The 7,587-nt window shown below is 38.1% G+C and overlaps 1 long non-coding RNA gene across 1 annotated transcript in view; it reads left to right on the forward strand.

Annotated features, from left to right (window-relative positions):
- The first annotated feature begins 214 nt into the window (after nt 1–214).
- The window catches only part of LOC107681005 (uncharacterized), a 24,231-nt gene continuing 16,858 nt past the window's right edge, over nt 215–7,587 (forward strand). Inside the window, exon 1 of the long non-coding RNA XR_001633217.1 lies at nt 215–226. This is a non-coding gene — a long non-coding RNA (uncharacterized LOC107681005). The remainder of the gene's footprint in view (nt 227–7,587) is intronic.

Here is a 7,587-nt window from a genome sequence, read left to right on the forward strand (position 1 = left end):
TAGGGTTGCAAGTAGACAGCCCACTCTTGGTGATCTGGGTAGTCTCAGTCGGTCCCCTACTGTTCTACTATTCCTAAAATCCATGTTTATGGTAAGCATACACGCTTCTGTGTTCTTTCTAAAATCCACATTGTGTTAAGTGTGCACGCTAGGCACCCTGCACACTTTTCTAAAATCCTGTATGGTATGGGTTACACGCTCGACTTTGTTCCCATTCTCTGAGTTGGTTCTGGCCCCAGTTCTCCTTGGGCCCCACTCCACTTATGTATCTCTGGCGATACTTCTGAAGAGGGCTTCCTCTCATTAAGAGAGTCATTCTTTGGTACATGGCTATCTGAGGATATCTATGTCCTAGCCCAGGGACTGCTCCCCTTCCTAGGGTTTTTAAGTAGCGGTCTCCCTGAGCCCTTGCGTAGAGTGTGCTATCTCCCCTGCTAGGATCATAAGTAAATAGCCCACTCTCTGTGGTCTGGGCAGCTTCACAGGTAGGTTTACCAGGGGTTTTAATGTTTGGTCCTGTAGCCCTTTCCTAGGGATATAGCTATCTGTGGATAGATATGTGACTGCTCCCCTTCCTAGGGTTTTTAAGTACCGGTCTCCCTGAGCCCTGGCTTAGACAGTGCTATCTCCCCTGCGGGGTTTAAGTAGATAGTCATTCCCTTGGTCTGGGCAGCTCTTTAGGAAGGTCCTTTTCATAAGACCCTTTGGATATAGCTATCTGCGGATAGCTGTGTCCTTGCTGGGATTGTTGGTGGTAATCTTAAGAACTCCTCTAGGCTTCCAGCCTCTCAGTGGTCTTATGTATCTGGCTACTATTGCTCACATAGCATAGCTATCTGAGGATGGCTGTGTTCTTAGCTAGGTTAGGGTATTCAACCTTATCTGGTATCGGGCTCCCTCTTTTTACCAAGTTATGTGAGCGGTGAGCGGCCCGAGGCATCAATGGCTTGGCCCCTTTCTGAGGAAAGGTTTGGTGTATGTCTGTCACCTCCTTGGTGCTCTCTCACCAGGTGGACAGGCATGCGCCTCGGCATGGCGTGATTGGATATCGTTCCCCAAAGTGTCCACCAGGATGCAGCATTGAGTTCCCTAGAAGAGGAACGTCTCGGGTTACTCATGTAACCATGGTTCGCCGAGAGGGAACGAGACGCTGCATCCCTTTGCCATGCCTTCGGCCTGCCTGTCTCCTCAGACAACTGAGTTGGTGACGTATTCAGGAGGTGCCCCTTTTATACTTCCGGGTACCTGCCTATGACGTCACGGGCCACGTGGACCAATAGGATTGGAGTTGTTTTACGCATGCTTCAGGTACTGGTCACGCAGACAGCGTTCCCCAAAGTGTCCACCAGGACGCAGTGTCTCGTTCCCTCTCGGGGAACCATGGTTACATGAGTAACCCGAGACATTTTTCACCAGGTGGCAGAAATCTTCCTCTTACTCATGTCACATTTTCCACAAATTATCTCCATGAACTAAAATCACAAAAATGCAGATCTTCTTTCAAGTAAATTTTACACAAAATATTGTCATTTTATGCAAAATATATGAAAATGTGAATAATTCTGAATAATTTTGAGGCAAATACATAAAAATACCATAAATCCCACCAAAACTGCTTAATTAAAAAAAATAGCAATATTATATTGCTTGGATGGACGCAACCTCATCAGGGGTGAAGAAAAAAAAAATTGTTTGCATCCCTCCTAGCACAAGCTAATTATTGGGCTTTTGGCCTCATCTTCTGTTAATGCAGACAAGCATGTTATGTCTTGCATGTGCAGTCAAACATGATGTCAGAAACAACTGAATGTGTGAGTAAATAACCTCATTTAGATACAATTTAATAATTACAGAGGCTAAGTCATTGGCTTGCAGAAAGTTTTCTTTGAGGGCTAGTATTAGAAGATAGAATATACGGGGGGGCACCAACATTGCACTTTGATCATAGGCACTCTGATTGGTCTGCGGCTACACAGCATGTCATCGGTTTGTGGTTTGTCCCTCCTCAGACCACTGTTGGTAATCATTATCTTAGATTATTTTGGTGTATTTAAAGGGGTTCTATTATGCTCTTTTACAAAGTCTTGATTTTGTTTTGGGAGTGTACTAGAACATGCTCTCATGCTTGATGGTTCGAAAAAACACATTATTTTTCACATAATTTACATTATTAAAATACTTTTCTCCTTAGCCTGGCACAAATGGCTCGATTAATTCCGGGTTTGATGAAGGCCTGCCTTCCGAAAAAACGAAGTGTGTTGTGATTGGTTAGCTGTCCCAGTGCGTTGTGATCGGCGAACAGCTTAGACGGTGTTTCAGTACTGCCATGCCCCTTGCCAAAGCAGCAAGTTCCGTCTACTCCGGTATAGTTAAGGATGGCGTCAATAATGCCATATCAGTTTGAGCCGGATTCAGACCCTGAGAATATTGAACAAGAGGATCGCGCAGAACCTTTGCACGCACGGATATTGTAAGACATATTAGAGTGATAATGTTATTGTCGTTGTTTTTTTGTGGATAAATCACTTTTTATATATGATGTCAACAACCGCTTAAAAATAAGTGCATTTACTATGTACAGATAAGTGCAACGGTAATGTGTATTATGTTTATTGTTCTTTAATTCTAACAAGAATTGCAGTGAAACTGTTATACAGTTGAATTTATTTATACCATAGTCTCATAATTGAAGTGTAAATTCTGCAACTTACATCATTGTCCAGTATTGTACTGTCAGCAATTTATAAAAAAAACCCAGCATTTCTTCTACATGGCGAAAACTTGACACTACAGAAGCTCTTCTTCTTCTTCATATTCTCTGATGCTCTAACTCTACAGCAGCATGTCTTCCTCGTCGTCGTCTTGTCTGATGCACTCAACCAAGCGTTTTAACCATGACCTCGCCCCTCCCCACCCCCCAAACATTTGAATTTCCGTAGGCAGGAATTATTTTAATGATATTCTGGGCCGCTTTGTGACATCACAATACCCCGGAAAACAACGCTGTAGTCCAAATGAGCAGTTCGTTGTAATTCTTGAAAAGGGATTTTTTTTTAACTAAATTTATCCCTTTGGAGTGGATTTTGAGATTTGTAACTTTGTAGATATTTTTTTATGCCCAAACATACACACTACACATCGACTAAAATTCAAAAAGTGATAAAGCATAATAGGACCCCTTTAAGCCCTTGTGTTTTAGTTGTGTTTTATAAGTCGTTGATCATGTTCTTGCTTTTGGTCAGGGTTGCCTTGAGGTTCTAGTTTTGCCCTTCGTGTTGTGTTCACATTCATGTAGGCTATTTGCCTGTTTCCTGGCTTGGATTATCTGTGTTTTGCCTATTGTCATTAAGGTTGTGTGTGCAAGTGTCCAAACTCGGTCCTGGAGGGCCACTCTCCTGCAGTTTAGCTTCAGTTTGCCTCAACACACCTGCCTGGAAGTTTCTATTATGCCTAGTAAGACCTTGATTAGCTGGTTCAGATTAGTTAAATTGGGGTTGTAGCTAAACTCTACTGGTTAAAAACTGATAAAACTCAAATGTCTGTGTAATTTATTTTAAGTACTTTTTTTATATTGTTCTAATGAAAAATTATGATTTCTGGCTTAAACCTGTTTCATTCAGTTTGGATAAAAGCAAATAACACTCCCCACTAAATGAATTAATGAATTAATTATACTTTTGCCAGACACAAGAGTGTTGATGTGCAGAACACTTACTGCATATAGCTTTACTGACTAGGTTTATTCATTTTTTTTCTGGTATTTAATTTTATTTCTGTCAGGACCACTATCGTCAAAATAATTTGACACTTTGCAAACAGTTTGAATTGGCGGTATGGTTCTGTTCTGGGTAAAAACTCATCATGAATGAGCAGGGAGAGCAACAATAACTCCCTACACTCTTAAAAGAGATTGGTCCTTTAGAGTTCAAAAAAGAACTTTAAAGTGCAAATATGAAACTTCTAGCTATCAAAAAGGTTCAAAGTTGAACTTAAAGGTTCTATAATGATCCACTGGTTATATGGCAGTTATTTTTAGAACCTTTGTTGTGGTAAAAGGTTCATATTAGAACCTAGCATATTTAAGGTTCTTTTATGAACCTTTTCTAAGACGTACTGTAAAGACTAGACTGAGTACAGTTAGAACACCATCTGCTTGTTACATTAGTAAGTTACTAATTCACATACTCGGTATTAATTAATTTACTCTTATTCAGTTACTAATTGTGATGTCAGTTGCAGTTGTGGCTTCCATCAGTTTAACCAAAATGTTTAGGCCTTGAGTTAATAATAATAATAATAATTAATTACATTTATATAGCTCTTTTCTAGGCACTCAAAGCACTTTACATTGTCAGGGGGTATCTCCTCATCCACCACCAGTGTGCAGCATCCACCTGGATGATGCAACGGCAGCCATAGTGTGCCAGAATGCCCACCACACACCAGCATATTGGTGGAGAGGAGACAGAGTGATGAAGCTAATCAGTAGATATAGAGTTGATACAGTGTGTTTTGTCTGTACCCATGACCACCTCACATATATCTAAATTGCACAATAACCTTTAGTGCACCATGTTGTTGTCAATTTTTAGAACACAAATTAAAAATCACAAAAATCAAAGTTCAGTTTTATGTTCGTAAATGAACAAGAAGCTATTATGTGTTAAATTGAGAGGGTGAAGTGAAATTCTTACCCCTAAAAATAGACATTGTTCAATAGGCTATCTTCATATTTTACAGCCGTACATCCTTTAAATTTTCCCCATATCACATTCAAACTTCAAATCTCAGATAGCCTACTAATTCAGCTCAGAACATGACAAGTGACAAAAGCGAATTATTTTAAATGAATGTGAATAATTTTGAGAATAAAAACAAACAAAACAAAAGCATTTAAACCAGGGCAAAGGTTTCTGGGCTTAATACGCAAGTTGCGTAACGCAACGCAAAGCACTGAATCTGTTTCGCGCTAGATCAGTGGTCGCATGGAAAAACCGTTTACAAACATTCAAGCGCAAGCAGCGGCACTGAGTGGAGCAGCATGAATATCTGAGGTAAGACAACAAATTCACTGATTTGCATGAACAGGAAAGCTAAGAATCACAATGATCAGAAACATAGTATGCCATATTCAATTTAACAAATTTTAAATTAAAGGTCTCAATGGTTGCTGCTGTCCTGCTGTTTCCACTTCTATTAAAGGAGAGTCTGAGATCTCTTTATGTCATCAGTGAGGTGAGTGTATTTGCATCCAAAATATCTAAATTTATATTTTTTTATTTTTCAACCCCTTCTCTTGGTTATGATTTCTTCTAACCATTTGTTTATGGGGTTATTTTGTGGAACTGTTTGTGTCCATGCAGGTTCCACTGTAACAGCAGCAAGAATTAATAAAGGGAATATACAAACTAAAATTCTGTCATTTTCTCACCATGTTGTTTCAAACTTGTATGACTTTATTTTGTTCTGTGAAAGAAATTATTTTCAAGAATGTCACTGAAAATCACTGACATGTTATTTTGGACCCGAGTGATTTTCATCAAATGGACATTCTTTAACATTCTTAACAATATTTTATTTTCTGTTCTGCAGAAGAAAAAGTAATGCAGGTTCGGAACAACATCAGGGAGAGTAAACGACGACAAAATATCCCTTTAATGGGGTCATATTCTTTTGATTACAATTTGTTATATTTATAATTAATTTTATATTGTTATTATATTGTTATATATATATATATTGTTATATAAAATGAATTTTCTCACTGATATCAACTTATAATATTAGTAAGGGATTCTTGCAACCAAAACACTCATAATTTAGTTTTTCTTGACCACTTGCCACCCTCTCTATTATCTTTTTTATATTAATAATATAGTTTACACTGCCTCATCTTTCTTTTCAAAGCCTCTATTACATTGTGACAGGTTCAAAAAAAGTCAAAGATACACTATGGACACACTTTTTTTTTATCATAATAAAATAATAATAATAATAATAAATTTTAGCTTGCTTCAGAAACCCTCCACCTTCCCCAGCTCCACCTGTATAGATCTGCTACGAGGTGATTAATGTACGCTATCTATTCCACCAAGACCAAATACATTAACATTGTCATGTACATTACCATGCCAATCCCTCCGAGAGTTGTCATGACAGAAATATTGTTATAGTATGACATTATTTTCTCCTTTTTCTCTTTTAGAAATAATGATGGAAAGAGAAGAGGAGGTCTGTGAAGTAGATGATGTGAACGCAGCTCTACACTTCATCTTCAACACTGAATATGCTTCAAAGTTGAGAGACACTCTGACATTCATTGAAAACTTCTTAATGTATCATAATGCCAAAACCAATATGCCACCCAAAATGGTCAGTTTTTTTTTTTTGATTAGATGAATGTATATGTATATAAATGCATAATATTGATTGTTGTTTATTCATTTATGTGTTTGTTGGTTTGTTTGTAATGCATATTTATGTTTGATTGTTGTTTATTTATTCGTGTTTGTTGGTTTGTTTGAAATACATATTTATGTATTAAACAGTTTATGGATAATCATGGCGTTCTGTCTATATAGTGAAATTGGATTTGTAATGTATAATAATAATAATAATAATAATAATGTTATTGCTATCTAGAAAAAGGTTCAAAAAGGAACAGATGAGGGTCATTAATGCACCTTAAAGTGAAGGTTCCAATTTGAACCTTTTCAAAAAGTTTCAAAAATGAACCTTTAAGGTTCCCCCACAGTTGCAATCTCCAGGAACCTCAAAAGGTTCATTTTTGAACCTTTTCTTCTAAGAGTGTAGGGTAAACAGAACAGAACCGAATGCAGATATCATTAATGTTCTTAATGACATGTTAGTGTAACAACAATATTAAAGATAAAAGTAGTCTGATTCAACAAGGTATATTAGAAAGCCAAGTCCTGACTGTGACAAAAGGAGGAGTTGGGGATAGAGGAGGGTAACTTGCCGTGATATGAGTTGTATTTCTATAGGTAGATGTGGATCAGCTGAGAGTCAGCTGATGCAAGCATGACTCGCGTGACCTGCCAGAACTAACGCTACGCTTGATTTCTGTCAGGACCAATATCATCAAAATGATTGACACTTTGCATACAGTTTGGATTGGCGGTAAGGTAATGTTCTGGGGAAAAAAAACTCCAGGCTCTTCCATGCAGCCTATCATGAATGAGCAGGGTGAGCAGCAATAACCCCCCAAACAAACCATAGGCTGACACCCCCCAACCACAAGCTTATGGCAAATCTGAAAGGGAGAAGCATGTCCTTCTGAACTTTCAGAGGCTGGGGCAGCATGTCTCTGGAACAAATTTGCTTAAAAGGGAATGTCTATAAATAATTACAATTAATTATGATTAAATATATAGTTCAGTCATGAAACTCTAGATGGCGCATTCTACTAAGCATGTATTGATCATATAACAGCAGTGGCATTAGCAGCAGCAGCAAGCACTTTTCTTAGTTCATGTATGTGAGAATACAACGTCAAGCATCGCAGATTTTAGAACAGTAAAGTGAATTGGGGATTACCTTATTTGCCCGAAATCTCCAATGCTTTTA

Source organism: Sinocyclocheilus anshuiensis, unplaced genomic scaffold (assembly GCF_001515605.1).
Source record: "Sinocyclocheilus anshuiensis isolate Anshui unplaced genomic scaffold, SAMN03320099.WGS_v1.1 scaffold2016, whole genome shotgun sequence".
NCBI lineage: Eukaryota > Metazoa > Chordata > Actinopteri > Cypriniformes > Cyprinidae > Sinocyclocheilus > Sinocyclocheilus anshuiensis.